This window comes from Mixophyes fleayi, chromosome 10 (genome assembly GCF_038048845.1).
Source record: "Mixophyes fleayi isolate aMixFle1 chromosome 10, aMixFle1.hap1, whole genome shotgun sequence".
NCBI lineage: Eukaryota > Metazoa > Chordata > Amphibia > Anura > Limnodynastidae > Mixophyes > Mixophyes fleayi.
The window spans coordinates 25,670,315-25,683,917 of record NC_134411.1 but is presented as its reverse complement, the minus strand read 5'-3'; the positions used below and the strand labels follow the sequence as shown (position 1 = coordinate 25,683,917).

Genomic DNA, 13,603 nt, shown 5'->3' with positions numbered 1-13,603 from the left:
TACATATATATCTTTATCTTCCAGAAATTAGTTATTATTCTATTGTTGTTCGAAGTATAATAGATATATAGTATATAATCGATATATAGTATATAGTTCGGTATAGAAAGTTCAGATATGGAGTAGGATGGTGAGTGCAGGAGGCTCACAGTAGCTTATTTGCAGACTGAAAGAACAAAGGAAATAGCACAAAGAACTTGGCTTTGTGAGCTTTAATTTTAAGGTGCATATTCAATTGTCGGCGGGATCGCCGAAAAACTAATACGTGTAATACGGTAATTTGTAGCTGGATTTCACCTCGCGGCTCAGGGAGCTAGGAGCTGAAATCCAGCGAGTAAATTACCGTATTACATGTTTTTCTGCGCACGATTACCGTAATATCGGTAATCGTGCGCGGACCACGGGATTTTTGGCAATCCCGCGGACAATTGAATATGGCCCTAAATGTATCATTTCATGTATGTATTTCATGGTGTTAGTTACACATTTTGACTGAACAATTACTGGGAAATTTGAGATTTTGACTAGGAACAGGTCACAGGCAGATACTCTAGAATTTAAGACATATTTTCATAATCCGTTGCAGGCTAGAGAAAAACCTCTAATGAATTAGAAATAATTTATTCTCATGTTCTATTCTTTACCAGTAAATAAGCCCAGCGTTAGCCAGGCATCAAAAAATTATATGAAACTCATGGTTGTTCCTCTCCACGGAAATCTTTAGTAAAAGGCGAAAGATTTATTCGATCTGAAGAGAAACCAGAGTATACAGGTTGTGCTCAGCAGCCCGACTGCAGCCATTAGCTGACTCTATCAAACTCATGGAGAGCACCCTCCGCTAGCACTGTCTCAGAGTCTGTATGAAACAGAACCACTCCGTTTTATATCGTATCTTTTGTGCACTTTCAAATTATAAAAAGTAAATAAAACAGGCTAGAGACGAGCACAGAAAACCGTGGTGCTTCATGGGTATGCAAATGAGCAGCTTTGGTCATGGAGTGGGGCAGGAATACTATGACATTGTACAGCAGAGGTGGCCAAAATCAGTCCTTAAGAGCTGCTGGTAGCTCTTAAGGACTGGGTTTGAGCACCTCTGTTGTACAGTCTATGAATAACCACACTACATTTTTAAAAATTATAGAAATTAAAGAAAAACAATCAAGAAAGGAGCACATACTTCCCTGGTGCATCATGGGTATGCAAATGAGCCACACTGTACGCACTAACTCCACCTTTACAGCTGATCTGGCTATAACGGGGAGAATGGATTAACCGTTTACAGTCCAGTACTGCCTATAGCTTACCCCTAGGCACAAAATACAGTGTTATGGACACAGAGAACTAGACACAATGGGTCTCATTCATCAAGGAATGCAAAACGAATATATACATAGGATATAGCTACGTTAGTAGTAAACAAGGAGCGGATGTAAAGATACATGTCTGTTGATGAATACGGGTGTAGGTCTGCTCTGCTCTAACAAACAATACACTGCAGACTGTGACGCACAGAAAAAAATATAATATATATATATATATATATATATAAATTAATGTCACCTGTTAATAATTTTGTGCCAGGATTCAGGATATTACCTAATATAGATGTTTGTCAATTCATAGCAAAGCTTATATCTCTCAAAATACGTTATGGTGACTGTCTTTTACATCAATTTGAGCATGAAATTATGTTACTGTTTATTTACTGGTCACACCATTGGGACGATTGTCAATTATTAATTGAATCAATCCTAAAGTGACTGACTTATTATGCTAGCTCTGCCAAGTTTCTTATTATAATAGTCATCTTTGGTCTTTAGTCATTCATCAACGGTCTGAAAAGGCAGATTCTAATCCCTATTGTAAGATATGTATTCGCTTGCCCACACATTCATATTCACATCCACACAAATATGCAGTCGGGGATTATTAGAAAACGCTATGGGCTACTTAACAACACGCGTTTCGCTGCACTCAGATCTGTATCTGTGACATAGTTAATGCTTCCAAACAGTACCAGTGCAGCCTACACAGATCAGCCACAGCAATAAAACTACCTGCCTAATATTCTGTAGGTCCCCCTTATGCTGTCAAAATAGCTCTGACCTATCGAGGAGCAGCATGGGCACTCTGACCGGTCTGCGGCTGCATAGCCCCATACGCGGTAAGCTGCGATGCACTGTGTGTTATGACACCTATCTATCATAGCCAGCATTAACTTTTTCATCTGGTCTGATCCCTACTTCTGTGGGATCAGACCAGATTGGTTAGCCTTCGCTCCCCACGTGAATCAATGAGCCTTGGGCGCCCATGACCCTGTCACCGGTTCACCGGCTATCCTTCCTAGAACCACTTTTGGTAGGTACTAACCACTGCATACCAGGAACACACCACAAGACCTGCCGTTTTGGAGATGCTCTGACGCGGTCGTCTAGCCATCACAATTTGGCCCTTGTGAAAGTCACTCAGATCCTTACGCTTGAACATTTTTCCTGCTTCCAAGACATCAACTTCAAGAACTGACTGTTCACTCGCTGCCTAAAATATCCCACCAATGGACAGATGCCATTGTAACAAGATAATCAATGTTATTCACTTCACTTGTCAGTGGTTGTAATGTGGCTGATCGGTGTATATTATTATATGTTATAAACAAACGTAGTAATATTAAGTGTTCTTTTGTGTGGGAGATTTGGAAATAGTCATAACGCTGATAGGAATTAGTTTAGGCAAATATATTATATTTATATATTATTATTATAAATATATTAGGAGAAAACTGGTTGAGTCCAGAGTTATGTGGTGATGGAAACTACCAAATGTATAATGTGACTTATGCTGTAATTAGTTAAATCCAACAATACTGGATTCCTATTTACAGAAACCTGGTTTGCAGTAGTTTTAATGAATGCATAATTGCAGTATAATTTAGCAAACAATAGATTAGTTAAGCGCATATTTTATTAATATTATTATTAATTCACTTATTAGTTAGAATTTGGTTAATCTTATGCAATTTGTTACTGTAGTTGCCAGACTGGATTGTAATTTGTTTGTGACAATATTAATGCTGCTGAATAGGAGCTAATACAATGTGTTCTGTGCTACAGCTAAATATAGTAATATTAGGTCTGTTCTTAATTGAGGGGAATGGTTTTTGTCCAATTGCATTATATGAGTCATACATCTTGTAATCTATCATTTGGTAGAATTGGTGTGGATGTTATTTCATATTGTGGTTACCGGTTTAGATTATTACTCCTTGATACATAGTTAAAGCTGCTGAATATCTTATTCAATGCCATTATTAACATTGCCGAATAATGACAACACAGTCTTTTTAATGCTGTATTGAAAGGAATAATTACATAAATGGGGTATGTGGGTTTTATTGTAAAACTCTTAACTAGAATTTTTTATACTTAGCAATCTGGCAACATAAATATGTCTGTGGTGTGAGATCTGGCGAGATGTACAATGTCTTCTCTCGTGGTTCTGTTTCAATAATTCAGCCTTGTGATCAGGCAGGGGTATATTTACTAAACTGGGTTTGAAAAAGTGGAGATGTTGCCTATAGCAACCAATCGGATTCTTGTTATCATTTATTTAGTACATTCTACAAAATCACAGCTAGAATCTGATTGGTTGCTATAGGCATTATCACTTTTTCAAACACGCTGTTTAGTAAATATACCTCTTAGTATTCCTTATACCTTTCTGAGTATTCAAAACTGATTTCAATCTATAAACAGGACTTTTTCTATTATCTACAGTACAGGTCATCTGTAACATTGTTAAAAAGTGAGAGAAATTATAAATATCAGCCGATTTTGCAATGTGAGTGGACCATATGGTTCTTTATCTAAATTTCACTTTGTGTCATCTCTAGATTTAAAGCTGATGCATTGATAAACTTTTTGTTCTCTTCTTGTGGTAATGATACCAATTGTTTTAATTATGTCTTTTTTATATTTTGAACAATTGTCAAATTAATACACTAATAGGTTTTATAGTACTTTATTATGGAGGAGTGGCTCGTCATGTTGTACCTTGTTATCTATTTCTGTGTTTTGAAGATGGCAGCTCTGCTTTTAATGCATGGTTTTCTTCTTACCCAGAATATATATAAGACTTGCCTTTAAAAGCTGTGTGCAGGTAAGCCTTAAGCCCAGATAAAATAGCATAGCATTTGATCATGTTAGGACTGGCCAGAATGGGAAGACTTGTGTCAGTTGGTCAGCTTAACATATATTGCAATATGTGGAACTAACATTCCCTGTTTTTAATATTGAACAGTACTTGGTATAGCATTAATTATGTGTTTGGAGGGTGCAGAGTATCCCTGTTATATATATATATAATTAGGGGGGGAGGAGGAATACAGATATATGTGAGGGATAGAGGAAAAGCACTGATGTAATATACAAATGTTGCTACAGCAAGGCTTTCTTTAATTATATACTTTTTTCAGATATTTTTTTTTTTTGGTATGAGGTTTTAAAGAATAAGTATATATATATATATATATATATATATATATATATATATATATATATATATATATATGTGTGTGTAAATATAATTGTTCTGGCATTTAATTGCAGTAAAAGGAACTATGTTAAATAAAGTAAGAAGTTAAAGATGTATATATTTCGGGAGGGGCGTGACTTTACAAGGAATGGAGACACTCGCAGTCTCACTGAGCTCCTGCAACCGAAATGCAATCCCCAGTAATCCGCAGCAACTGCCCTGCTCAAAGTCCACAAAATTCAACTTGCTAACTCAGGCGACCTCATCCACTGCCGAAAATCACCCAGATAAGTGGGTGAAACTGACATTGTAAGGCTGAGGTCTAGCTCTCCAAGAGAGAACCAAGCCGCCACCAACTTCTTCTGACCGCTGGACAGTTCTTGTGGCGAGACACTGCTCTTAGCAGCATCTGGAATCCTCGCAGTAGTAATAGACTGGAGTTCCTTATCCAGAAACCCCCTGAAGCGTCTCCCATGCATTGGGGAGCAGAAAACTCAGGCCAGCAGCTTTGAAAACCTCTAGAGGATTCAAAGCGCTACCTTAGAAGAGAGACTAAGTAAACACAGCCCTCCACTAAGTGTATCACGTCGGAGTGTAAGCTTGGCGGTGTAGCCACGCCACGGCCAGAGTGATCACCAATAATGTGATGCAAATAATCTCTTAGTTACCTTGCTGTGCTGTGTATTAATATCACCGTGGACTCAGATAAGCGCTGTTCTATACTACCTTTCTAAGGATCTTTGACCTTGTTTAAAATAAAAATTGTCTGTTTTAAAGATCTCACACATGGGCGGTTGTCTTCTCGATGTGTATTTCCTTCACAGATGATGAAGTGATTACCAGTGAGAGCTGAGGTTTCTGTCTGTAGTACATTTATCCAGCATTTGACAGATAAGCTTCATCTTTATTTGAAAAATGTACGCTGTTTTCATTCAACAGTTTCATTGATTGTACATTAATTACTAGACCATGAGCGCCCTTTCTCCCTATGTATTTTGACGAATAAAGTGCTATGTAAATATCTCCTTACCTTAGCACATACTCTCATTCCTATGTCTGGAACGCCAACTTGGGATCCCAACACACACCCATCCACTGATGGTGCTATCTCACATACTTGCCTACTTTTGAAAAATCATTTCAGGAATATTGTGCAGGTAACACTGTGCTCCAAAAAAGGGGCATGTCTTGCTCTGCCCCAGGGGTGTTTTAGCTCCACCCATGAGTGCATCTATTGCTGTCCAGAGGTGTGTCCAGTACCAACAGGTAGAACCTATAGTACTGTGCGCAGTAAGCCACCAGAGGGGGTTTGTGTATCGGTGGCACGTGGCCAGAGGCTGTTTAGTGTAGCAGGGCCGAAGGGAAGATTATTTTTATTTTACCGTAAACGGCAAGGTTGACGCTATCCAAATTACTACTGCATTGCTTGATAAATAATAAGGTCTCCTATGCAAAAAATTCGGAGACTTGTGATAAACGGATAAATAAATAGAGTAAACCCCTATGGTTGCAATAACATTTTTATTGTATAAATAGAGCTTGATAAATTGGCCCTTGTAATACAAGCCTTGAGTTGAGTCACAAGAATCCTCCTTCTTTCTGTCCCCTGATATATGCACATACTGGCTACCGCGCCCTGTGCTAGCCAAAGCTCGCTTTGACAACGTTGCGTTATTAGGTTAGTGATGTAGCGCCACCATGTGCGCATCAGCCTACCTACCAAGAGTTCTCCCAATATTCTGTGAGTCTCCTGGACATTTTGGGAAAGTAGGCAACTATTGAGTTGTGTAGCAAAACACAACTTAATGTAATCTGAAGTTCCAGCTATCCGCTTAACTGGTACTGTGTTACTACCGCAAATAATCCTGTAGAATTTCCAGAGATAATCTCCCTGTTCAAGTTTCTCAATTAAACCACAATATTCAGATCCTGGATTTTCAATAATATCTATATCTGCTGCCCTCCTGTGGCTATTTTAAAAATTCAGAGTACTTCTTAAACGGAAGAAGACAAAAATTCTGTGCACAGTATTTTAAATTTGAATTCTACCATTCATATTAAAGAATGACTTGCTCTTATCCAGGGACCAAAACATTCTCCTTATAAGAATTCTCTCTTTACAATTACTTTCACATAGTATATCTGAAAAAAGACCCCTAAACAAACTCTCGTCAAAATGCTTAAAGACAAGAAGGCTGCAACTAGCAAACTATCCCAATTGTTTACTACAAAAAAAGACCATCCCTGACCTATTAGAAGACAGACCAGAGTTCCCATGTACCCATACAGAATCTGACTACAAGGAGGAAGACTATTCTCCGATAAACTGTACTACAAAAGGAAATTGAAGGAGTGCAGCACTCCTCACTGAAGTACAACAGGAGGTCCATACCCTGAGGACAGACATCTATTAGTGGAAGAGCAGCCCTTGTAGAATAAATGGCTTCTGATCAACAAAAAGTGGACTTGGAGCTAAACTATATCCTGACGGATTAGGAGAAAGTCCAACATGGTCATGAAGACCAAGACAATAGAACTAGATGGAACCATTTGAGAATAAGAGGTATCCCAGAAACAGTTGAGATTTCTTAATCTTAAACTTTACTTAAAGAAATTATTTTCCCATCTCTCCCTCAACTCCCAGTGAGCACTTGCTTCTGGATTGTGCTCATCAGGCACTTTGACCAAGATCACAAGATCCATCTAGTCCCAGAGATGTAATTGTCAGAATGAATTATAGTGCTACAGAAGCTATTAGGATGAGAGGCAAGGAAAAGTCTATCCTCAACTTTTGAGAACACCACAGATTTTAAAGGCTATCTCCCCCATCACCCAAGCATCAAGACGAGGCTTAAAATCATTCACCATCCCCATCATACCCATTTTGCATTTAAATACAGCACCAAATCATAGTCCACATAGCAAAAATCCCATCCGAAACACAAACCCTGTTTCCCAATCTTTAACTGCCTACTGTCAACCCCTACTCCGTCACAGACGGATCTAAGATCATAACGCCCTCAATAAATGTTAATTTAAAGCGGCAATGTCGGTTCATTGTTTAAACACTTAACCTGTGGGGTCCCAACATTGCTGCTTTAAATTAACATTCATTGAGTTCGCGATGACTTACAACTGTATTGCTGAACAGCTGTCCATTCGGAATAACTTGCTATCCGCATGCTGGTCCCATCGGTGATCTGGAGCGTCGGTTTTCAGGTAAATCTGTTTATATTTAAATCGTTTTTTGCTCAATTCAAATTTTATTTGTAGGTGTCCTCTGTCGGATTTGTGGTAATTGGTGAAACGATTATCAGCGAATTTGTCAAGGTCCCTCATGTCTCATTTTTCATTTCTTCATGATACTGGTTTACATTTTTAACCAGGATATATTGTGACGTTTTCACTATCGTACCTATGTTCTTCTCTGCTCCTCCCACAGTTTTGCTGTTATGCTTTTTGTATACCTGACAAACCATTTAAAATAAAGAATGATATAAATATATTATAGCTAAGCAAACAGCCAAAAATGTTAAATGAGTGGAGCAAACCTTTTTACGAAAGAGGCAATAAAGAAGAAAAATATTTAGCCTTTAGACTCAAGCGATGAAATCCCCCAAAAAAAACACTAGCGTTAGAATCTCATATAAATTTATGACCCTCACTTTGTAGGTTCAGGAGACTTTTCCAGAGGCATTCTTGCTCTATACCCTATGGCATTGATAATTATAGCACTAACTCAGATAGGGTTGCTATTTATAATGGTACAAGACCGAGCTGCCTGATGTCATCCCCTTGTCTTCGCTCTGGTTATTGAACCCCTAGCTGAAGTTATTAAAACCTCACAAGATATACACTGGATGCAGGTGGGGGATTGTAATTCCAAAAATCTCACTATTTGTGGATAATATCCTGCTAGCTCTTGCACAGATTCTCCCTCCCTAAACTCTACAACATCATGCAGATATACAATCAGATATCTGGATACAAAATCAATGACTCCAAATCAGAAGCCAATCTCCATCATGTCTCCCCTCAACAGGGATGTCTAACCTCCGGCTTTAATTTGAAGTGTGAAAGAAAAAAAAAAAAAGAAATCACGTATTTAGAGGTATATTTACTAAACTGTGGGTTTCAAAAAGTGCCTATGTTGCCTTAGGCAACCAATCAGAATCTAGCTGTCATTTCGTAGAATGTACTAAATAAATGATTACTAGAATCTGATTGGTTGCTATAGGTAACATCTCACATATTCAAACCCGCAGTTTAGTAAATCTAGCCATTAGAGTCTTTATAACTTTCACTTACGTTCAGCTATATCAGGAAAACTTTCCTCCACTCTTTTCCAAATTACAGGCTGACCTGGCTACATAGTGCCCCCTTATAATTTCATTCCAAAATGGCTTTATTTATTTCAAACCCTCCCAGTAAGAATTCTATATGCTAATGTTTAAATTAATCAGATTTGTGTGGAATGTTAGATCAATCAATCAATCCTTAGTAAACCCATAACAAGACACGGAAGTGGCTTTCCCGACTATACTATCTGGCCTCCCATAATTTTGCACTTGGGCAAAATCATGTTGCATTGGAAGGGGAGGTAAATTTAAAATGTGGGGACAGATTTATTGTAGGGATAGGGCATCTCCTAGATCAACTTTAAATTTCAATGTAAAAATGAAGCTATTGAGTATTTGATAGATGTGTGCTAGATGAAAATACAGCCAGTATTTAACTTATGTGCGAAATAAACTAATTTGCACCCCTCGCATTGTAACATGGTTTGTCCAGGATCAAATTTACTCCTTTTTTTGCCTTGCTCTCCTTAATGACTCAGGTCCTAGGTTACAATTAACCAGACTGAATTTAGGCAGGTGGCATAAACCGCCACTCAAAAAGGAGCGGAGACTCCCTACCGTCGGGGCCAGCGATGTGCGCAGCCGGACAGCGCCGACAATTGAAGAACTGAAACAGAATATCTTCTCTTCTCTTCTACTTTTGCCATTGGTTTAATTTACTATGAACGTAATTAATTGGGGCAGCATGGTGGCTCAGTGGTTAGCACTTCTACCTTACAGTACTGGGGTCATGAGTTCAATTCCCAACCATGGCCTTATCTGTGTGGAGTTTGTATGTTCTCCCAGTATTTGTGTGGGTTTCCTCCGGGTGCTCTGGTTTCCTCCCACACTCCAAAAACATACTGGTAGGTTAATTAGCTGTTAACAAATTGACCCTAGTCTGTGGTGTCTGTCTGTGTGTGTGTGTGTTAGGGAATTTAGACTGTAACCCCAATGGGGCAGGGACTGATGTGAGTGAGTTCTCTGTACAGCGCTGTGGAATTAGTGGCGCTATATAAATAAATGGTAATAATAATAAAATGAACATGCTAGGTCTCTGTAATTTTCCTGAAAGAACAAACTTTAATTCTACACTTTACAATAGAACCAAACACACAAGAAATTCGTTATCAAGATACATTCTACCTGTCATTGGAAATATTGAGGGCAATATCACCCTGAGAAATAGGTTTAATTACTTACATCCAATTTATGGTCCATAACATACCAGTAATTGAGCCGTTATCTGGGATGAAATAGCTTCCTGCTTTATCCAATATCCGTTTGTGTTACTTGAAATCATAAAGGTTATATTAATTGCTTTGGATTTTCTGCTAGCAGGCAGCGTGGGACCTGTACACTATGATTAAGGAGCGTTACACTTTTATCCCTGATAATTCCACGAAATTTGTTGACCATACTGAAAAAAAATAATTGGGCAGCACAGTGGTTAGCATTGCTGCCTAACAGCATTGGGGGCACGAATTCGATTCTGACCAAGGACCTATCTGTGTGACTACATATTCTATGTACAGTGCTGAATAATGTGAATGGTGCTATATAAATAGACTATAATAAAATAATGGCACGTTGATGTGAGTGAGTTCTCTGTACAGCGCTGCGGAATTAGTGGCGCTATATAAATAACTGATGATGATGATTATGAAAGCTGTTACCCTATTTACTTCTTGGGGCCTAATAGTATGATTTGAAGCACTGTGGGTTTTTGTTTGTCCACCCGCCTCTTGAGAATTGACCACAAGTTCTCAATGGGATTAAGGTCTGGGGAGTTTCCTGGCCATGGACCCAAAATTTAGATATTTTGATCCCCGAGCCACTTAGTGATCACTTTTGCCTTATGGCAACATGCCCCATCATGATGGAAAAGGCATTGTTCGTCACCAAACTGTTCTTTGATGGTTGGGAAAAGTTGCTCTTCATGGCTGTGCTCTTGGGCAAAATTGTGAGTGAGCTCACTCCTTTGATGAGAAGCAACCCCACACATAAATGGGTTTAGGATGATTTACTGTTGGCATGACACAGGACTGATGGTAGCGCTCATCTTTTCTTCCCCGGACCAGCGTTTTTCCAAATGCCCCAAACAATCTGAAATGGGATTCATCAGAGAAAATGACTTTACCCCCAGTCCTCAGCAGTCCAATCCCTGTACCTTTTGCAGAATATCAGTCTGTCCCTGTTGTTTTTCCTAGAGAGAAGTGGCTTCTTTGCTGGCTTTCTTGACATCAGGCCATCCTCCAAAAGTCTTCACCTCACTGTGTGCGCAGATGCACTCACACCTGCCTGCTGCCATTCCTGAGCAAACTGCACTGGTGGTGCCCGATCCCGCAGCTGAATCAACTTTAGGAGACGTCCTGGTGCTTCCTGGACATATTTGAGCACCTTGAAGCCTTCTTTACAACTATTGACCCTCTGTCCTTGAAGTTCTTGATTATCTGATAAATGGTTGATTTAGGTGCAATGTTACTAGCGGCAATATCCTTGCCTGCGAAGCCCTTTTTGTGCAAAGCAATGATGACTGCATGTGTTTCCTTGTAGGTAACCATGGTTTACAGAGGAAGAACAATGATTTCAAGCACCACCCTCCTTTTAAAGCTTCCAGTCTGTTATTCTAACTCAATCAGCATGACAGAGAGATCTCCAGCCTTGTCCTCTTCAACACTCTCATTTGTGTTAACGAGAGAATCACTGACCTGATGTCAGCTGGTCATTTTGTGTCAGGGCTGAAATGCAGTGGGGACGGAGTCTGCACCACAGGTCTATTTGTGACTCAAAGGTCTATTTGCATCGGATATCAGCACAATAGGGATCCGAGTGAATTTACCGGCACGACAGGTAAGCACTGCTGGCCGGTTCTTTCTGAGTGGCCCCAGCTACTATACATATCTTTGCTTATTACCGTCCATATACGTAATTTTTGATAACTACTCCTGCCATACATATTTACCATCAAACTGCCTATTTTGGACAAGTTATCGGTGAGCCTTGGACATTTTCTTTACATTACTATCAATTTCCAGAGAAGTTTACAGTTAATATATCCATTGCCTGTGGTATATGTTTTTATCTATTGGATTCATTCATTCCGATTTTTCAGTGTCTGGTTTGATATACCCATCTATTTGTTGTTTGGGATAAATACTGTTGCTACTTTGTCTGAACTGAATGCCTTTTTTTCTGTGGGCCCACAGTGATATACTAACAAACATTTCCTAGGTATTCATATATTGGTAGTGTTTTATCCTATTTATCTATTACCCAGACTGTTTATATATGGTATTTTTATAGGTTTTTGTTTTTTTTATTCTTCACATTTGATTAGATCATTGTATTTGTATTTGATATAATAAAAATTTAAGTTTACTTTCTGACTGTGTGAGACCATCCTTTGCTCTATCCTCCAGGGCTTTAGCATTTATAGACATTTTCAGTGCTGCATTTTTCGCAGTAAAATATATGCAAGTGATAACGGGCCTGAAGCAGAGTTGAACGCAATTTATGGTAAAAATAGCGTATTTTAGCCCATATGCTGCGTTAAGCGCATCTCAAGATACAACTGTTAGCCTGCTGTTTGACTGCCAGGTAACAAGACACGTAATGGGCCTAATGTATGGAGGCCTTCACTCTCTCTCCATTCACTCCAGGAAAGCATTGATTCAGCTCTTACTTGAGCCCAAAACTTTTGCAAAACTGTTATTCCAATATCAACAATTTTCCTTGGAGTTCAAAGACATAGGTCAGAGACCTGGGCTCTACATACAGTCTCAATGATTTTGCCAGCTCTTGTGTTACAGCATGAAAGTAACAACATTTTTCCCCCGTAATTATTACACACATTGGGGCATATTCAATTAAGCTGCAACATCCATGCTAGGCATGGCTGCGCATATAAAGCGTCAATATGGTAACGCAGCGTCGTGGATTTTCCTTTGCATCCCTATGGGGTGCAAAGGGAAATCCTCTGTGTGGCGGTACCGTGTTGACCTCTGCCTGGATACTGACCTCTGCCACATTGACTTCTGCCTGGATACTGATCTCTGCCACATTGACCTCTGCCTGGATACTTACCTCTGCCACATTGACTTCTGCCTGGATACTGATCTCTGCCACATTGACCTCTGCCTGGATACTGACCTCCATCTATTAGCCACCTACCCTGAACTTAGCCTGGTAAGTGTACAATGCCCTGCCTCTGCCACCTGGTTCTTTATCTACCTCTGGAGGATCTGGACACCCATCCAGATCCTCCTGTTCAATACGCTGGTGACCTGTTGTTGTTACCTGTTTCGCTATAGTCCCTCTTTGTATATTACTCAGTCTCCAATATACATCTTGCACCAATGTCAGAACTGGTAAAGGCCTCTACTACCACGTACTAAGTACCAGTGAGCAAATCACACCCTATGGGAAAAGGGGCTGCTATAAGTGAAGCCACGTGTAGGCAGTTCTAGGGTACGCATTCCAGTTTCTGAATATTTCCATCAGAGTGACAATGCCGGTTCGCCGGTACTTTGATGGGTCAGGCCAAACCTGGCTAGGTGGGTGCATCTACACAGCATGCAGTGAACAGATAAGATTATGTAACGTTTTCCATGTATTACAGCTGAGTAGTTTCCCCTTTTCCCATGTCTACATGAAGTTATCTTCTGGGCACTTATAAATATCCATGAGCAGTAATAAGTGAGTGAATATCCCATCCACTGGCAGAAACAAACTCG

The 13,603-nt window shown here is 39.5% G+C and overlaps 1 non-coding gene across 1 annotated transcript; it reads right to left on the bottom strand.

Moving 5' to 3' along the window:
• Positions 1-653: 653 nt before the first annotated feature.
• Positions 654-768, bottom strand: LOC142104730 (U5 spliceosomal RNA). Its single transcript, XR_012679664.1, has one exon. It is a non-coding gene; the product is annotated as a U5 spliceosomal RNA (small nuclear RNA).
• Between the last annotated feature and the right edge of the window lie 12,835 nt (positions 769-13,603).